This window comes from Rhinolophus sinicus, chromosome 3, assembly GCF_057876585.1.
Source record: "Rhinolophus sinicus isolate RSI-liver-muscle chromosome 3, RSI-T2T, whole genome shotgun sequence".
Taxonomy (NCBI): Eukaryota; Metazoa; Chordata; class Mammalia; order Chiroptera; family Rhinolophidae; genus Rhinolophus; species Rhinolophus sinicus.
This window is the reverse complement of record NC_142503.1, coordinates 62,408,333-62,427,795: the sequence shown is the minus strand read 5'-3', so window position 1 is coordinate 62,427,795 and position 19,463 is coordinate 62,408,333. Positions and strand designations below refer to the sequence as shown.

At 38.8% G+C, this 19,463-nt stretch overlaps 1 protein-coding gene across 6 annotated transcripts in view; it reads left to right on the top strand.

Annotated features, from left to right (window-relative positions):
• The first annotated feature begins 6,447 nt into the window (after positions 1–6,447).
• The window catches only part of ARB2A (ARB2 cotranscriptional regulator A), a 400,181-nt gene continuing 387,165 nt past the window's right edge, over positions 6,448–19,463 (top strand). For 5 of the 6 annotated variants that reach the window (XM_088796628.1, XM_088796625.1, XM_088796624.1 and 2 more), the window contains exon 1: positions 6,462–6,599. The gene's annotated coding sequence lies outside the window, so the exon portion shown is untranslated. Of the gene's footprint in view, positions 6,600–19,463 lie in introns of all 6 variants that reach the window. The other variant, XM_019711772.3, reaches the window with a different exon arrangement.

Genomic DNA, 19,463 nt, shown 5'->3' with positions numbered 1-19,463 from the left:
TTGAGAATGTATAACTGTGTTCAGGGAGTCTTCAAGACCATCTCTACATTTAAAGATTAGCTAGGAGAACACACAGGACTCATCACATAGTTGTACACTCACGGCTAAGGTTACAACAATGTAGAGTGCGTGTGTGTGTGTGTGTGTGTGTGTGTGTGTGTGTGTGTGTGTAAGAAGGTAGGCTCATTATAAGGATGTGGGAATGCATCTTAAAAGCCCATTTACCGTATTCAACATCCAATATATTAAGTTTCAGTGAACAACGCGAGGTAGAATACATTTCTGAGGATATTTGGGGATAATCAGGCTGCCCACAATAGAGACATTTGTGCATAAAAGGATTAGAATGAAGAAGAGTAAGAGTACAGTTTGTGCTTATAGAAGTAATTGTGGAGAATTAGAAATAGAGAATCTCATATTTGAGATATAAACAGGAGGGAATATTAAAGAGAGGAAAAGTACCAAGAAGAGATCGAAGAATACACAGCCCTAATAGAGCAATGAGGAAGTACCATTACAACTTTGAAAATATGATTTTTAAATAATTATTTGACATAATGTTTTAAACTTTATAATTTCTCTAACTCATAGATATTTGGATGTAACTTACATATTGAATATGCAGCTCTGGGTGGTAGGTAACAAGCAGAAAACCTAACTTTTCTCCTGATAATACAATCCAAGCCTGCGTTGTCAGATATTTTTCCCTACCCCCAGCTTACGGGGCAGGCATGCATTATGGCTTTTTTTGCCATATTAGGATATTTTGGAATGTTTCGTTTTCACTTATTTAAATAAGCCCAATATGATCTAAATCACTTTAAATATTTTCTATCCATTTTCCTTTTTTTTTTATTTCTACTCTTTTCTGCTTTCTCTGATTTTAATTGGATATTTTGATTTTGTTTCTCTCCTCTCTTTGCATTTAATTAGGCTCATTTTAAAAAAGCTTTTAAAAGTGTTTGCCTTAGAGTTTGCATACTATATTTACAACTTATTTAAGTCCACTTTCAAATAACACCATACCATTTTTTTGGGTAGCGAAGTACAGAATATTTCCAGGTCCTTCCTCTTGTACCGTATAACATTGCTGTCATTCACTTTACTTATCCATAAGCTATGAGATTAGACAATTAAGTTCGCAAACTCATTCTAGAAAAAGTGCTACATACCTCATTGCTGAAGATCACTAGAGTCACTTTCAGAGTACTCCCCTTCGGAAGCTATGCACCAATGACAGCACCTAGTCCACCCTTCAAAGCAGTTTTGAAACTCTTTTTCTGGAATGGCCATCAGAGCTATCATCATATTACCCTTGATGTCCTGAATATCATCAAAATGTCTTCCTTTCAATATTTCCTTTATCTTCGGGTAAAGAAAGAAGTCACTGGGGGCCAGATCAGGTGAGTAGGGAGGGTGTTCCAATACAGTTATTTGTTTATTGGCTACAAACTCCCTCACAGACAGTGCTGTGTGAGCTGGTGCATTGTCGTGATGCAAGAGCCATGAATTGTTGGCGAAAAGTTCAGGTCATCTAACTTTTTCACTCAGCCTTTTCAGCACTTCCAAACAGTAAACTTGGTTAATTGTCCAGTTGGTACAAATTCAGAACGAATAATCCTTCTGATATAAAAAAAGATTAGCCACATCATTCGCAAACTTAATTCACAGAAAAAAGTTAGTATTATTTTGAATATTATCTGTTAGATCAATTAAAAATAAGAAAAATAAAAATATTTATTTTATCTTCATTTAGTTCTTCTCTAAAACTCTTCCTTTTTTTTTTTTTTTTAAATGTAGATCCAAGTTTCTAACCTATATCATTTCCATCACTTTGAAAAACTTAATTCTTGAAGGGCAGGTCCATTGGAGACAATTTCCCTCAATTTTTGTTTGTCTGAGAGTCTATTTCTTCTCTACTTTTGAAGGATAATTTCATCATATACAGAGTTCTAGGCTGATTTTTTTTCTTTCAACACTTTAAATATTTCATTCTACTCTCTTCTTGCAGCTTCTGAAGAGAAATCCAACGTAATTCTTTTCATTTTTCTGTGTAGGCAAGAGGTATTTTTGTTTTGTTTTTTTACTTCTGGCTTCTTTCAAGATTTTGTCTTTGATTTTCTGATGTTTGAATGCCGAAGTGTGGGTAATTTTTAGTGTTTATCCTGTTTGAAATTCTCTGAGCTTCCTGGATTTGTGGGTTTATGGGACATTAATTTTGGCAAATTCTCTTATTACTTCAGATAGTTCCTTTGTTCCTCTCTCTTTCTTCTCCTTCTAGTATTCCCATTATATATGTTACACCTTGTGTCATTTTCCCACAGTTCTTGGATAGTCTATTCTGTCTTTTTCATTCCTTTCTTCACTTTGCATTTCAGTTTTGGAAGTTTCTATTGACATATCCTCAACCTAGATTATTTCCTTGGTTGTGTTCAGTCTACTTAGTACTTCTCATTCCTGTTAGTGGTTTTGATTGCTAATATTTTCTTTTGATTCTTAGTGTTTTCATCTCTCTGCCTACAGTACACTTCTGTTCCTGCATGTTATCCATTTCCCCCCACATTGAGTATTTCCATTCCTCTAGACTGGCAAATTCCCCATTGGTTAGGCTCTGGTAAGTAGTTTCCCTTAAAAGCAGGCTTTGTTAAGGAAAACAGAGAGCTCTGGGTTTATATTTCATAAAGGTCACTTTTCCTTTTCCACTGTCAGAAGAGGATTTTTCTCCCATCTTCACCGTAAAAACCTAGTATGGCTCCTGGAGGAAACACTCACAAAACTGTGGGTGCACCCCTGACACATACACGACTGGGACCACTTGGAGTTTCTAACTCTCAAGGTAGTCCACACTGAGTCTCCAGCAATTCATTAATTACAGTTTTAAAATGTTCCTAGCCATGCTGGCTTCCACTGCTGGCTTACTCTCCCATCAAGCTGAGATTCCCTTTATCCACCTGTCTGTGGGAGGTGGTAGTTTGCCCTATGACCTTAATTCTCTGAAGGATCTAGAAAGAGTTGTTGACATTCAGTTTGTTCAGCTTTTTTCTCGTGAGGATGGGAGTAACGTACTTCCAAGTTCCAAACTCTTTATGTGTTGGGCTGGAAACCTCTAAATCACTTTATCTTCTTTCCCAGTAGAGGAGTGACCCACAAAAAAATAGGGGGAGGTGGGGGTGCAATCTGTTTTGTCTCACAATTCCTCCACCTTTTACTTCTCAATGTCCCATACTCATTTTCTTTTGAGGTCCTTCAGGGTCAGCTCATGGGTGGGAAGAAAAGGCTATTATTGTAAACTGAGGTCAATGTCCCTTCTGTACCAAATCTCCAAATACTGGTGCTTTCTATTGTTAGGTCCTTTATACATTTTTAGAGATTCACCCAAATCCAGGAACTTGAACACTGCCATTTCCTGGTTTTTGGAATGAATGCTCTCAAAATTCCCATGTGTCACCTCTTGTGGCACCACAACCTCATTCTGCTGGTTGTTATGCCTCTCCTTTCTACTGGGGTTGCTTCTCTCTCTTTGCAAAACAATTCTACCTGTTATGGGTTGAACTGTGTTCCCCCAAAAAGATACATTAAAGTTCTAATCCCAGTATCTCAGAATGTGACCTTATTTGGAAATCAGAACATTAGAGAGGTAATCAAGTTAAAATTAGGTCATTAGGGTGGATGGACCCCAAACCAATGTGACTGTATTCCTATAAAAGGGGGACATTTGGACACAGAGAGCAAATAGGGAGAATGCCATCTGAAGTTGAAGGCAGAGATTGGGGTGATGCATCCATAAACCAAGGGGCATGAACTATTGTCATCAAACCACCAGAAACTAGGAGTGAGGCATGGAACTAATTTGCCCTCATAGCCCTGAGAAGGAACCAAGGTACCATGATCTTGGACTTCTAACTTCCAGAACTGTGAGACAATAAATTTGTGTTAGCCACCTATTTGAGGTACAGCAGGTCCTTGAATAATATCATTTTATTCAACATCATTTCATCATAACATTGCTGAGAAAAATTGATTCCCAACAGGGGTCATTGGGGAGTTTACACATTCTCCCCATGCATTCATGGGTTTTCTCTGCGTACTCTGATCTCCTCCTATGTCCCAAAGATGTGAACATTAGGTTAATTGGCATATCTAGATTTTCCCAATATGAGTGGGTGTAGGTGCAGGTGTGTGTGCGTTGTGAAGGAATGCCATCCTGCCTAGGGTTGTCTCGTTTCTGTCTCATTCCCTGAGCTGCTGGAACAGACTGGCCCACCCACCACACTGAGCACGTTGGAAACTAAATTATCTTGTTTTTATTACTCTTTCTTCAATGTATGTATAGCTCACATTTATTTCAATGTTTAATATTAGGAGTCTGTTGGGTTTTTAGAAGTTTGTGATATTTTTGTGACCAGAAATATGCTATAGGAAATTAATTATTTATATAATTAGCCTACAGTAACATTCATTTCATTATACATTTTGCTTAAAGCTGCAATCTCCAAGATCCTGTTGATGATGTGAAGTGAGGACTCACTATACTTCCTACGGCAGCCCTAGGAAACTAATATACCCAGTCATGTGCCAACACGTCTACTAGCTGTTTGGAAAACTTGACAGTTCATATCTCCTTATGATCACAGGCGCCCTTAGTGAACCTCTTGCCTTTTAATATTTTCAGGCAAGAGAGTCGGCAATCACCTTTGGGACTCTTGTTTCCAAAACTCTTAGGTTACTAAGTTTTCCTGCTCCCCAACCTCTACCCAAGATCTCTTACCACACTCTTGCATAGGGGAGGCATGGGGTGGCCAGGAGCCACATCATGCAGGATGTTATGGAATTATGGACATAATTTTGGATTTTATTTTATTTGAGTAGGGAAGCTCTTAAAGGTTTTGAACGGGAAAGGAGCAAATTCTGATTTGCATTTTGAAAGGACTTCTACAGCTGCCAGTTGGAGACTAAACTGTAGGGAGGTAAGAATAGATGCATGTAGAATGAGACAACTACAGTATCCAGTGAGGACTAGAGTTGTAACTGTGAGAATAGGGATACCTTTATAAAAGAGAACCAACAGATTTTGCTGAGAGATTGGATGTGGAATGTGAGAGGAAGAACAATCAAAGGATGACCTGAACAACTGTAAGAATCAATGCACCACTTACTGAGGTGGAAAGATGTGCAACAGAGCAGGTTTTGGAGGTAGGAAATATAGAGTTTTAAATGTATGTTAAATATCCTGGTAGAAATGTTGAAAAAGAAGATAGATATATGAGTCCAGAAATCAAAGAAGTCAGGGCTAATATTTGGAAGCCATCAGCATTGTGATACCATATAAAAGAGTGAAGGAAATGGATGACAGTACCTGGGGAATGAGGTTGGATAAAGAGGTGACGAGATCTGGAGCACATTAACACTTAAAAATCAGAAAAAAACCAACAAAGGAGAATAAAAAGAGCACTGTGATTTCACAAAAGTCAAATGAAGAAAATGTTTCAAATTTCAAGGAGGATGTGCTTAACAGTGTCAAATGGCTGCTGAATGGTCAAGTAAGGTGAAGCCTGAGAGTTGCCCCTTGTTTTTATCAGAATTGTTTAAATGTCCAGATAGCTACACACAAACTCTCTTTTCACTCTAACAGTTATACTGGCCAAAAGATCTCACATTCAAGATTGCATAAGAATTAAAGATCTAGAGTTTATAATTAACATAATGTATTCCGTGCTTCGTGAGCCATTTAGGGCATTTTCATGGGTAATTTTTACTATCAGGGATTTTTGCCATAAAGGCTGAGTTTAAAATAAAACCCCTGATAACCATGTGACTACAGCTTGACACAGCTGTTTCCAATCTATCCTATTAGGGCAGGCAGACTCCATTTTCCTGGGCTTCACAGGTGTTGCGTTTTCTTGAAGTGGAACACAAGACCCTCCACCAGCAAAAAGCTTAGGACTCGCTTTATTGTGGGGGTTGGAACCAAACCTGCAGTATTTTCAAGGTACGCCTGTATCCAGCAGACAGGAAAAAGAGCAGGATCAGGGAGTCTCCCCTTAATTTCCCACTTTATCTAAATTATAATTTACAGGTAAATTTTATCTTTTAAATCTAGACTTTCCCACGTCTCGTCGTTTCTGGAGTTGAAATGAACCTGGTAAGTCGGATACACCACGGTGGGCGAGCAGGCAATTAGTTGCGTGGTCCCTCCGGTTATTGTTTTTTAAATTCCGCTTGGGAACGAGGCTTCAGGGTGGCTCCAGGAAGGACTGTCCCCCGTTTCAGAAGGACGGGTGACGGAAGGGCGAGCAGAGCCCGCAGGGAGAGAACACGACAGCCCTCACCTCCCACACGTCTCGCTCCCAGCCCACCTAGAGCCCCAGGAACCAAGCCGGCGGCCCCGCCCCGCCCAGCCCATTTCCGGGTCTGTCGCCGTCGCGTGCGCAGTGACGTTTTAATCGCTTGCGGACCCCGGAAGTGCAACTTGAACTTGTTCGGGGCGCGGATCCCGAGAGAGAAAGTCTTAACCGCACGAGGGAGTTCGACTGGAGAGCTGGAAGGCCACGCCTCCTCCCGCCTCCCCCCGCAGCCCTGTAGCTGGGGGAAGAGCTCAGGTAGGACCTGCGATTGCCGGGACGTGAGATCCCGGGGCAGGCCTGGGCCGAAATCAGAGTCGGGGGCTGGCCTGGTGCGTTTCAGGCGGAGGTCGCTGGCCCCAGGGCGGGAGGCTGCCCGGAGCTACGCTGAATTTCCCGCGGGCACCTCTGCCCTGTGTCCCGGACCCCTCTGAGGCGCAGGTTCCAACTGCCATTTCCACTTCTGGCGGGGCAGGACACGTGCGCTCCCTGAATGACTTCCCTTCCGTCTGGACAGATGCGGTTCTGTGAGCCCTGGAGACCGTTGAGTCATGGGCCCTCCTACTCTTTCTCGGGAGAGGAGGTGCTGCGGGTCTCTGGTTAAAGATGTTTTTTTTTGTTTGTTTGTTTTTTACAAAAATGATCAACTGCCATAGCGTTACCAAAAGTCCTCTATTGCAGACGGAAGGTTAGAGTGCAGTTCTAAAACGCTCTCAGAAGTTGTGCCATGCATGGGCGCTGATGGAACATTTCCCTCGCATGAATTCTTGTTGGATACTTTTGACTTCGAAAAAAGTTTTGCATATTTTGGAAGCAGGCTTTTCTCTCCCTCGTCCATAGATTTAACATATTCTTCTAGTGCTCCAGAGTGGGTATCTGTTGGACCGAGTAACTGGTTACTTAACATTTGGCTGTATATATTGACAGTCAGTTTCGTTGTGTGTGCCCATTTCCCCAAATCAGAAAAGTTGTAAAGGGAAATTCTGTGGTTTTCAGACTACCAAGTGCCTTGTAACTTAATAAAATATGTTGTTTGTTATGCAACACATAGTATCTTTTTGTCTTAAAGCGGTGTTAGAGGTCAGTTCTTTATCCTTGTTCTTTATCTTGCATTGTGAGGGAGAGATACAGTGTATTCCTTTAGCGTGTTTAGAGACCCAGTCAAAGTTTGACGTCCTTAATTAAGGTTGACTGTCAGTGTCAGTTCCAGGCTTTCCTCTGACTTTTAAACCAGGTGTTCCTTCCACTTAACCAGTGAAACCTAAAGCAGGGATGCCCTGGATGGCTTTGAGGCAGTGGCTGCTGCAAGTCTGGCAAATGGAAGAATATTATCAAGACCAAAACGGACATATATGTGAAGCTGTCAACATCTGTGGGGACGGAGTCCTGGAGAGCAGTTTCCGGGTTCTCGGCCTCATGTGGAAAGGTGCTGGCTCGGGTAATAGATGGCCATCAACTGTGACTAGTTGGCCATCAGCTGTAACCAGTTAGCCATTAGCCTCTAATATAACTGCCGTGGCTATGCTAACAATCTCGGATTGCGGCTAGCAAGTGCAGTTAGCAAGTGGATTGTGGATTGCGGATCGTGTTGATCCTACTTCCTGTGTCTCGCCCAGCAGCCAGCAAGACAGTGCAGGAAGACCCCTAGTTGGGGTATTGGCGTATGTTTGCTTTTGTGTCTTGACCAGCTGCCATCGAGGATATAGTGGTATGACTCCCCTACCTATGGCTCCGTGAGTGTTCCTTTTTGGCCTCACCATATCCTGCGTTCTTGTGCAGGGAGCGGGTGCTGAGTCCCTGCTTTACAGTGATTTTGTAGCAGGCACTTATCTGCTCTATGTCACCTTTACTTTTCATTCATTTTTTTATTGTGGTAAAAGATACATAACATGAAATTGACCATTTGAACTATTGTTAACTGTACATTTCAGTGGCATTAAGGACATTCATACTGTTGTTAATACAACTATCACTACCATTCATCTCCAGAACTTTTTATCTTCCTCAACTGAAAATTCGTATCCTTTAAGCATTAACTTCTCTTATTTCCCCCTCCCCTCATCCTCCAGCAACCATCAATCTACTTTCTGTCTCTGGATTTTTTTTGTCTATAGGTACTTCATGTACGTGGAATCATACAACATTTGTCCTTTTATGACTGGCTTATTTCACTTAGCACAATGTCCTCAAGGTTTATCCATGTTAGGCATGTGTTAGAGTATCCTTCCTTTTTAAGGCTCAGTAGTATTTCTTTGTATGTATATACCACATTTTGTTTATCCATTCATTTGTTCGTGGATTCTTGTGTTGCTCCCACCCTTCGGTTACTGTGATTAATGCAGCTGTGAACATGGGTGTGCAAATATCTGCTTGAGTCTCTGCATTCATTTATTTGGGGTATACACCCAAAAGTGGAATTACTAGATCATATGGTAGTTCTGTTTAATTTTTCAGGAATTGCCTTACTATTATCCACAGTGGCTACACTATTTTACATTCCCACCAGCAGTACATAGAGATTCCAGTGTCTCCACATCCTCGCCAAACACATTTTCTGTTTTTTTGGTAATAGCCATTCTAATGGATGTGAAGTAGTATCTCCTGTGGTTTTTATTTGTATTTCCCTAGCAATTGGTGATGTGAAGCATCTTTTTATATGCTTTGGGGCCATATGTATATCTTTTTTGGAGTACTATCCATTTATTTTAAGATCTGATTTTAATAGAAATTCTTGGAGTTGTTTTTTGTTTTTTTGTGATGAAACTTAAGGGTTAAGAAGGCAGCCACTCCACTCTGTCTCTTCTGTTGCTTTTTAAACACTAAAATACTATAATTGTCAAAACTTCAAGGTCTAGAGCAAGTATCTGCAGTAAATAAAAGGAACCATAAAGCATCTTTTGTAACAGTGAATGAAACTGAGTATCAGATTGTGATGAAAACAGTTCAGAAAAGCCAAAGATCATCCTGACCTGCTTTGATTTTTTTTTTCTTTTTAATTAGAAAGCAAGGAGTGTATTGATTGGCTCACTATGCCTGTGGAGTGGATCTCTTTTATCTGGTAGCTGAGAAGAGCAGGACACAGAAGAGACAAAATGATGAAACAGAGAAAAGAAGTTTTGTATAGCAGTATAGCATTTGCAGATGGCTAGATGGAAAGTGGCAACGAAGGTCAGGAACAGTAATGGATGAAAAGCAGAGGAGAGGGGGTCCAGCAATAAAGTGACAGAAAGTCATATAGCTCTACAGATTGGAACGGGATGGCGGATAGAGTGAGAGCATGCAAATCATCAGCTGTATCTTGGCACGTGGTGCTAAAGTCAGCCACTTGGCCTTGAGTAATTCAGTCAGCCTTACTGTACATCAAGTAATGTATGTCAGTCCATCTGTTTGAACAGTTAGTGTTTGGAAGATGTGTAGTACATACAGTCCTACAGGAATAAACTAAGTTTTTCAGACCATGCATCACACAATTTCCATCCATAGAATAATGAGGTTTAATTAAGTAATTCAGTGAATAATTGTCTAATTTAACATTGTTCATCATTGTTAAAAAAATTTTTTTAGATTATCTGTTTAATGAGAAAAGGCTTTTTTTTTTTTTAATCCAGAATAGCTAATGACTCAATAATTAAAGGTAACGTCTTTTTTTTTTTCCTGTTGAGTGTTTTGTACACTATCATTATCTATTAAATATGCTTGGGGTACTACATTTAGCTATTTCAGTTATAAAGCTCATTTAAGTCAATTACTTTGCTTTAATTTAATGAATGAAAAATTGTGCCACAATTTTGCTTATCACAGTGGCAAATTAAAATTGATTAATTTACAACAGATGAGGTGTCAGATGACTGACTTGATCAAAGTTTCACAGCTACTGTGTTTCCCCGAAAATAAGACCTAGCCAGACAATTAGCTCTAATGCATGTCTTTTAGAGCAAAAATTAATATATGACCCAGTCTTATTTTACTATAAGACCCAGTCTTATTTTACTATAAGTCTGGGTATAACATAATATATAATACCAGGTCTTATATTAATTTTTGCTTCAAAAGAGCTGATTGGCTAGGTCTTATTTTCGGGGAAACAGGGTAAGTTAAACACAAGTTAGAGACAGCAGTGCCGTGCTACTTTCTATGTTATTTTATTGTCTACTCTTTTTGAGAACATTTCATTTTTGCAGTATAAATACTACAATATAGATAATAGAGTTAATTTTTGCTGTAGAGGAAAATATCACTATGAAGACAGATCATTGACTCAAAACATTTATGTTTCCATTTCTTTATAGCAAATTGGATATTCATTTTAAGTTTAAGGTGATAATGTAGCTAAGGTTGATTTGCTCATAAGTTACTGAGGTGCTAATAAAACTAAGGTGGTGGATTTGGACCCTTGTGAGGTCATTTAATAGCTTACGACAGGAATGATCACAGTTAGTACCCAACGGTGTAACTACTAAGAGCTGTAGGATGTGGCCAATATTCCTATCCCCTGCTAATCATATTGCATCACATGTGATCCACTATTAGAAAGAAGCTGGCAAGGTACCATCTGTGGCTCAACAGACACATTACCTCTATTTAAAAACCAATTCAGAATTAATATCCAAGGTAATGAAGGAGTCTGAGGGGTACCCTTTTCATGTACAAACACATAGCTTAGTTTTGTGTCTTATTTAGATCATGAAACAAACTAGAATAATGACCAAGATTACAACTGAAGGTGAGGCATTTTAAACATTCGAAAAGTTTGATTTATTGATGAGTGCCATGCTATCTTGATTTGAATTACCCCATTCTTCTGTATATCATTGTTTTTGTCTATACTTCTGTAAATGATTCTGGTACTAACACCAGTAGTTTGGAAATTAATCATCTTGATCCATTTGGTTTAAATTAACACCTTCTAATATAGTTGGAATATTTGTGTTAAATGCTTATATCGAGGAATTGTTGGGAAGGGGTACGGAAGATCAGTTAAGAAGGTTGAGGAAGTTCAGGCAGAAAAGAAAGGAAGTCCATCACTAGGGATTAGGACTCTGATTTCAAAAACATGGGGAAAAGGGTGGGTGGGTAAAGGAAGAGGGAAAGGCCCAACATCTAGATGAACTAAAATGAGGGAAGTAACCGAGGGCAAGCGTTGGTTAGGGTGTCAGTTGTTTGATTCAGTAAAAGCTGAATACCAAGTCATAAGACAGTCTGGACCCCACACTTGAGGATCTTACAGGCTGGTTGGCATGTCTGCTGTACAGGTAAGACTTCAGCAAAATGTTTTTATTGTGATGGAAGTAAGTATATGATGCAATGGCAGAGGCACGGTGCCTTGCCTGGTGTTATTATCTGGAGGACATGATCCTCAGTTGAGAACTTAAAGATGAGTTGCTTAGAAGTAAAATGGAAAGTCATTCTGGACAGAAGAAATCATTCTTAGCAGTCTGATGTTTGTGAAAAACAAAAAAGAACTTGCAATTGCAGAGCAGAAAGTTTGATTGTAGTGACAGATGGTGTTGGAGGAGGAGATAGGAGATAAGTCATTGTGGGGGGAGAGGAACATACAATGTCAGAAGAGAAGATTTGTACAGTTTTCTGAGGAGCATAGACTTGCCTTTCTAGGCAGGAAGTACTGAATGGTTTCTTTTGTCTCCTTTGTAGTAAAGAATTTAACCTTGATCAGAAAGAGGTCTGGCCTTTGCCGTCAGCTTCTAGGGTGGTAGTATCTTTGTTTGCCTGGGGACCTTGGGTCACATTGTCTATCAGTGTGACCTAAGGTGGGGGCTGGCCATTCCTATATGGTCTTCAGTTGGAAGCTTGTGGCCATGTGCTATCACTTGACTTGGAAACAGATCAACCATGTACACAAGCAGTCAGCCCTGCCCCTATGAAGCCCCAATAAAACTGGACACCATCTCCCTTGCTAGCTTTCCTGGTTGGCAGTACTTCGTGCGTATCGTCACACATAGATACTGGCAGAGGAACATGTTCCTGAGAGAGTGCATTGGAAGCTCCGTGTTTGGTATTCTCCTGAACTCTGTCCTATGTGCTTTGTCTCTTCCCTGATGTTGATCTTTGTCCTTTCCCGTAATAAACTATCACTGTGAGTGTAACAATTTTCAGTGAGTTCTTTGAGTCTTTGATAATAATAAAGGCAATAACAATAATAACTTATTATCTAATAATAATTCTAGGGAATTATTGGACGTGAGGGGGCTTGGGAATCTTCTGAACTTGCAATTGGTATTAGAGGTGAGGATAGTCTCTTGCGAGGGCCATACCCTCTAACTCTGTAGTTGTCTAACAACTTCCACATCTCCTTGCTCTGCTCCTTCCTTCCTCTCTGCTTAGGGACATAAGTGGCCTTAGCTTTTGAAAGCAGGGCCAAATGAACTGATATTGAAGTAACCTATTTTCTAAGATTAGAGGGTATTTGGAAAAGTGTCAAGAATACTACAACACAAATGTCCATGAACATGATAAAATCCCCTCATGCTTTCCTTTCTAATTGCTATGGACTGAATTGTGTTCTCCAAAATTCCTATGTGGAAGCCCTAAGCCCAAGAAAGTAATTCAGGTTAAATGAAGTCATAGGGTAGAACCCTGATCTGATAGGATTAGCGTCCTTATTAGAAGAGACACCAGAGATCTCCCTGGATTGTATCTCCACCCAGTGAGGATACAGCAACAAGGTGGCTGGCTGTCTGTAACCCAGGAAAAGGGTGCTCACCAGAAACTAACCCTCCCAGACCTTGATCTGGGATTTCTAGCCTCCAGAATTGTGAGAAAATAAATTTTTGTTGTTTAAGCCACCTACTCTGGTATTTTGTTACGACAGCCTGAGCAGACTAATATGCCAGTTAATGGCTAATCTATTATTTTCTTAATCAGTGATTGGATTGCTTGTGCTCTAATAGAGGGATGTTTAGAGTTTAATGAACTTTTGTCTGTGAGTTTGTCTATGAGTTTTGTTTCTTTATTTGCTTGTTTGTTTTTTTGTTGTTGCTTTCAGTTTTACATTGCACATATGAGTGAAGTCATACGGTTCTCAACTTTTTCTATCTGACTTACTTTGCTTAGCATAATAATCTCAAGATCCATCCATGCTGTTGCAAATGGCAATATTTCATCGTTTGTTATGGCGGAATAGCATTCCATTGTGTATATATACCACATTTTCTTTATTCAATCATCTATCAAAGGACATTTTGGTTGTTTCCATGTCTTGGCCACCATAAATAATGTTGCAATGAACATAGAGGTACATACGGTATTATTTATTTATTTATTTATTTATTTATTTATAGTTTCAGGTGTACAAAATAATGTAATAGTTAGACATTTACACTCGTCACAAAGTGACAACCCCCCCACCCCAGTCTACTACCCCTCTGACATCATATATAGCTGTCACAATTCCATTAACTCTCTTTATGGATAAATATTTTCAGATTTTTTGGGGTAGATACCCATGAGAGGGATTGCTGAGTCATATGGTAATTGTATTCTTAATTTTTTTTGAGGAACCTCCATACTGTTTTCCATAGCGGCTATACCAATTTACATTCCCACAAACAATGTATGACAGTTTCTTTTTCTCCACTGCCTCTCCAACACTTGTTATTATTTGTCTTGTTGATGATAGCCATTCTGACCAGTGTGAGGTGATATCTCATTGTGGTTTTGATTTGCATTTCCCTAATAGCTAGTGAAGTTGAACATTTTTTCTTATATCTGTTGGTCGTTTGGTTACCAGAGGGTAAGGGGGATGGGGGATGGTAGAAGAGGGTAAAGGGGTTCAAATATATGGTGATGGAAGGAGAACTGACTCTGGGTGGTGAACACATAATGCAATATATAGATGATGTATTATAGAATTGTACACTTGAAACCTATGCCATTTTGTTGACCATTGTCACCTCCAATAAATTTTAATTAAATAAAAGAAAGAATTTAATGAACTTGGTTTTCCATAGACCATCTTTAAAGTTGAATCACCTGAAATTGTTCAAAAACTTGAAAGAAGAAATTGATCAGAAAGGCTTTAATGAAGAATTTTAGATTACGTGCTATTTAAAGTGACTGAGAAAAAGGAAGTTACATGAAAGAAGATGAAAGGAAGAAGGAAAATGGAATCAAAGATGATAGAAAAATAATACACTGCTATGCATTAAGAACATTCAATCTAATTTTCTCTACATTTTGAAAATAGATCAATTGAGGAAATTTCCCTTCTAATAAAATTTGTCACAAATTTCTTTTAAAAAGCTATTTTAAAAAGTATTGTAAAACATTGAAAAAATGGATTTACCCTGAGTTTATTAGGAACTTAACCTGCTACCTTTAGGTATCCCTAGGGCTTTGACAGTGAATTAAATTAGATATAAAAAGCAAAGGAGAATTTACTAGAACTCAAACAAAATTAATAGATACGTATACATCCACAGTTTGTGTGTGTGTATGTATGTGTGTTCATTCCTATTTTGTAGGCATGGGGAAAGCGTTTTGGTGGGCATTTTTTAAAAGTAAATCAGAGAATGAAAAATCTAAGGTAGAACATAGGGACCTTCCAAGTTGTGAGGAACTAAGTATAATATTTGAATTATAAGCATTGATTTTTTACTTACGGGTATTGAAATGGTGTAACATTTTAGACATTTACCAATAAGATGTCAAAAAATGTGGAATAGAGAAAAATGACACAAAAATAAGACTTGGAGTTATGTGTTTGCAAGGAATATAATTACAAACTTTGACATTTGAATTAGCCCTAAATAGTAATGATATGTCAGGAATCATACTATCCAAATGTAGATATGGCATAGGGAGATATAGCATGAGTTGTAAATGAAGACGTTTGAGACACATAGATATATATGGTAAAGGCCTGAGAGCAGAGGGAAATATTATTACCATATTTTAAATTTTTTTATTTTTTTAAATGTCAGCTAGTTTGAAGAAATGTCAATTACCTGTGCCAATAGTTGAGACTCGTGATTTGTTCCAAAAATGGGAGTAATCATGTCGGCTTGCTTTTGGAAAGTACTTTCGACCTGATTCCACTTTCTGAGGAATTATTCTATTAGATCACCGTAGTCTTATTTTTATTAGTGGTATATCTCTTTTTGCCCTGGCTGTCGCTGAACTATATGGGGAGTACTATAATACTGCACAGAGCAGAGTTTGCAAATTGGAGAACCCCCTTGCCTATCCTGGCTTAATGGACCTGGACAATCTTTAATGTTTTCAAATTAGTTTCCAGCTAATTTCAGTAAAAATTCAGGTTTTGGGTTTTTCCTGAGAAATTGGAAGAAGTTGCAGCGCGCTGGGCCTTCCTTTTCTGAAGCAACAGTAAAGCAAATAGTGATTCTCTTGAAGTGAGCCTGTGTTTTCCAGTTTGTTGCAGCCTCACAATCACAGTACAAGCTTGACTTAGAGGCCTCACTGCCTGCATTTGCTGCTAACTTTCTGGTGCCTGTTCACATTTGAATTGCTGGTTGTTGCATTATGCAAACTTTAGCATGGATTCTGTTTGTCTTTGCCTCTCTGTGGCTATACCCACCCTTTAATTTTTCTAGATACCTGCAGTGATCAGGGTATGGTATTCAGTGTAGACTCTCATTATGAGTAGTAGCCTAGGCTGTAAATTATGCATAGATTTTTTTTTTTTTTTATCCCATTTTGCTCCAATGACCTCCCTTAAGCAGCTGTCAATCAAGGTAGTGGTAGGGTCTTTTCTGTAGGTTGGTTCTGGCCTAAACTTCAAACAGGATAGCTCTAGGTTTGGTTCTAGGATCCAACAAACTTGGTTTCTTTGGAGACCATTTTATTTTGTACCTATTTCTTGCAGCATCAAAACATTTTTCATGTCTGTTCTGTTTTTTTAGGGTCTTTTTCTATGTAACTAATGATGATAAATCAGTTTGTGCTAATGTATTTGACAGGTAATTAGGATTAGAATATTATTGTTTATGGGTAATATTTCATTATTTTGAAGCAGTGTGAGTGTAATGGTGTAAATTTTATCTGCCTTAGGAATATCTTCATTAGGGATACTCTGAGTACTTTTAAGAAACTAGACATTTCAGTTTTATCATTGAGAACAATTTCTTTAAAACAAGCTTATTTATTTTGAATATTTTCCTCAATAAGAAGTATGTATAATTATTTTTGTACAAAGAAGCATATGTATTTGTTTTTAATTGTTCTAATGTTATAATTAAAAATGTGATATCTGTCTCTCAATGAAGAAAGACTTTCAACCAGACTCTTTAATACTGAAAATACTGAGTTATATAAGCTAATTTTCTACTATTTTTTAAATCTAAAGACATTGAAAGAAAGCATTCTTGTTTTAGTAAATCCAGAGGAAACCTTCCTCACGTAGAAAATAAATCATTGTTGAATTGGAAAATCAGTAATTCAGTAATGATGAGAACGAATGAATCTGAGAGCTTAAGTGACGTCCAGTAGTTCACCGTGGACTTAAATATATTTTGTCTATTGCTGTGTACCAAATTATTCAGCAGCTTAAAATGGAAAACATTTTTTTTTTTTTAAATCTCACACAGTCTCTTAGGGTCAGGAATTTAGGAAGAGCTTAGCTGGGTGGTTCTGGTTTAGGATCTCTGAGGAGGTTGTAGTTCCATTGTCAGCCGGGGTTGCTGACATCTGTAGGTTGGGTGTGGAGTCTGCAGGCTCATCACGTGGCTGCCCGTGGAAGCTTCACAAACCACACAGGCCTCTCCACAGGGCTGCCCACAACATGCTTTCCCTAGAGCAGTGATCCGAGGCAGTGAGACAGCACCCGAGGCAGAAGCCACAGTCTCAGAGGTGTGATAGTAACGCTTCTCCTGTTTGGTATTGGTCATACAGATCCACTCAGGTACAGTGTAGAGGAGACCACAGGAGCCTATGAAAACGGGACGTGGGAAGCTGGTCCCACATCCCCACACTCCCCAGGGGTTTCTGTCTTTCCCACATGCAGATACACCTTCTTGGGAAGGCCCTCAAATGTCTCATTCCGTTACAATATCATCTCAGAGTCTAGAATCTCATCATCTAATGCAGGTCCAGGTGGAGATGGGGTTCTTTGGGTGTAGTTCCTTAACCACGACTCCTTGAATACAGTTCCGCTCCATCTGTCTTTCCTCACCCTCAGCACCCAGCATACTGTGGTGGGACAGGCATAGGGGAAAATGGGAGACACGAAGGTGTCACTGGTTCATGGTAATTCTGAGGTCCAGACGGGCAAATATTTAAAGTGTTTTGATTAGGTTGGAAGCCTGGGAATAGGATTCTCAGCTTTTTGTTCTTGGTTTTACCAGTTGTTGATTTTTTTTTTTCACGAAAGATAGCAGAAGTTTGCAGATGAGTAGTTTTCTCAGCCTGCTTCCTGCCAGTGGAATTTTGGAGTCCAAAGGTCTGTCTTCATTTAAAATATATTAAATCTTTTAAACACTAAATAAAAAAAATTGTTAATTGTTTATAAATCTTGTGGATGTCCTGTGAAATCTATTCAGATACATTCCTTTAGACAAAAGCCACGCCTCTCAAAATGCTTTTGAGATCAATCTTTGGGCTCCTGCTAAGAAGGCTGAGGGCCAATGCCCTCACGCTTCCTGGAACTTGATTGTTTGAGAGGATCAATAATATACACTCTGCTCTGTAGAGGGCTTTTTGTCTAACTGACTGGTATTCTGAGGCACCGCTTTTAGGATTTTTGAGGTTTTAACAAAAGATTTTTCAGTCCTACCCCCAGCTTTGTCTTTGAAACATGTGTTCCTGGTAGTGACCTAGATTTGATCTTTGCTCAGAAGACATGTCTTCATTTTAGCATTATTTGCCTTCTGTAGAGAAATTTTTTAAATGGACTTTATTTTTTAGAATAGTTCTAGGTTCAGAGAAACATTGAGGATAAAGTTCAGAGGGATTATTTCCCATATCCTCCCTGCCCCCACACTTGCACAGCCTCTTCCACTGTCAACATCCTGCATCAGTGGTACATGTGTTATAATCAGTTAACCTACACTGACATCATCATCACCCAAAGCCCATCGTTTACATTAGGGTTCTGTCTTAGTGTTGTACATTCTATGAGTTTGGACAAACGTATAATGACATGTATCTACCATCCTAGTATCATACAGAATAGTTTCTCTGCCCTAAAATAAGTTTTACCGCCTGTTCCTCTCTCCTCCACACCCCCTATCCCTGACCCTGGAAAACCACTGATCTTTCTACTGTCTCCATAGTTTTTCCTTTTACAGAATATTGTATAGTTGGAATCATGTAGTATATAGTCTTTTCAGATTCTTTTGCTTAATACCGCGTTTCCCCAAAAATAAGACCTAGCCAGACCATCAGCTCTAATGTGTCTTTTGGAGCAAAAATTAGTATAAGACCCAGTATTTATCATATCATATCATATCATATCATATCATATCATATCATATCATATCATATCATATATCATAGACCTGGTTTTATATTATAGTAAAATAAGACCAGGTCTTATATTAATTTTTGCTTCAAAAGACGCATTAGAGCTGATGGTCTGGCGAGGTATTATTTTCGGGGAAACATGATAGTATGCATTTAAATCTTCTCCCTGTCTTTTCATGGCTTGAATGCTCTTTTTGTAGTGATGAATTATATTCCATTGTGTGGATGTACCACCGTTGATTTATTCATTCACCTACTGAAGGACGTGTTGGTTGTTTCCAAGTTTGACAATAATGATGAAAGCTGCTATACACATCTCTGCAGGTTTTTGCAAGTTTTCAACTCGAGATAAATACCACGGAGCGTGATTCCTGGATTATATGGTGAGAGTATGTTTAATTTTGTAAGAAACTGCCAAATTGTCTTCCAACATGGCTGTACCATTTTGTATTGTCACCAGTGATGAATGAGAGTTCCTGTTGCTCCATACTCTAACCAGCATTTGGTGTTTAGGATTTTGGCAATTATAATAGGTATGTAGTGGTGTCTCATTGTTGTTTTCTAATGACATATGATGTTGAGCATCTTTTAAGAAGCTTATTTGCTATCCTTATTGTCTTCTTTGGTGAAGTGTCTATTCAGGTCTTTGACCCATTTTTTTTAATTGAGTTTTTCTACTGTTGAATT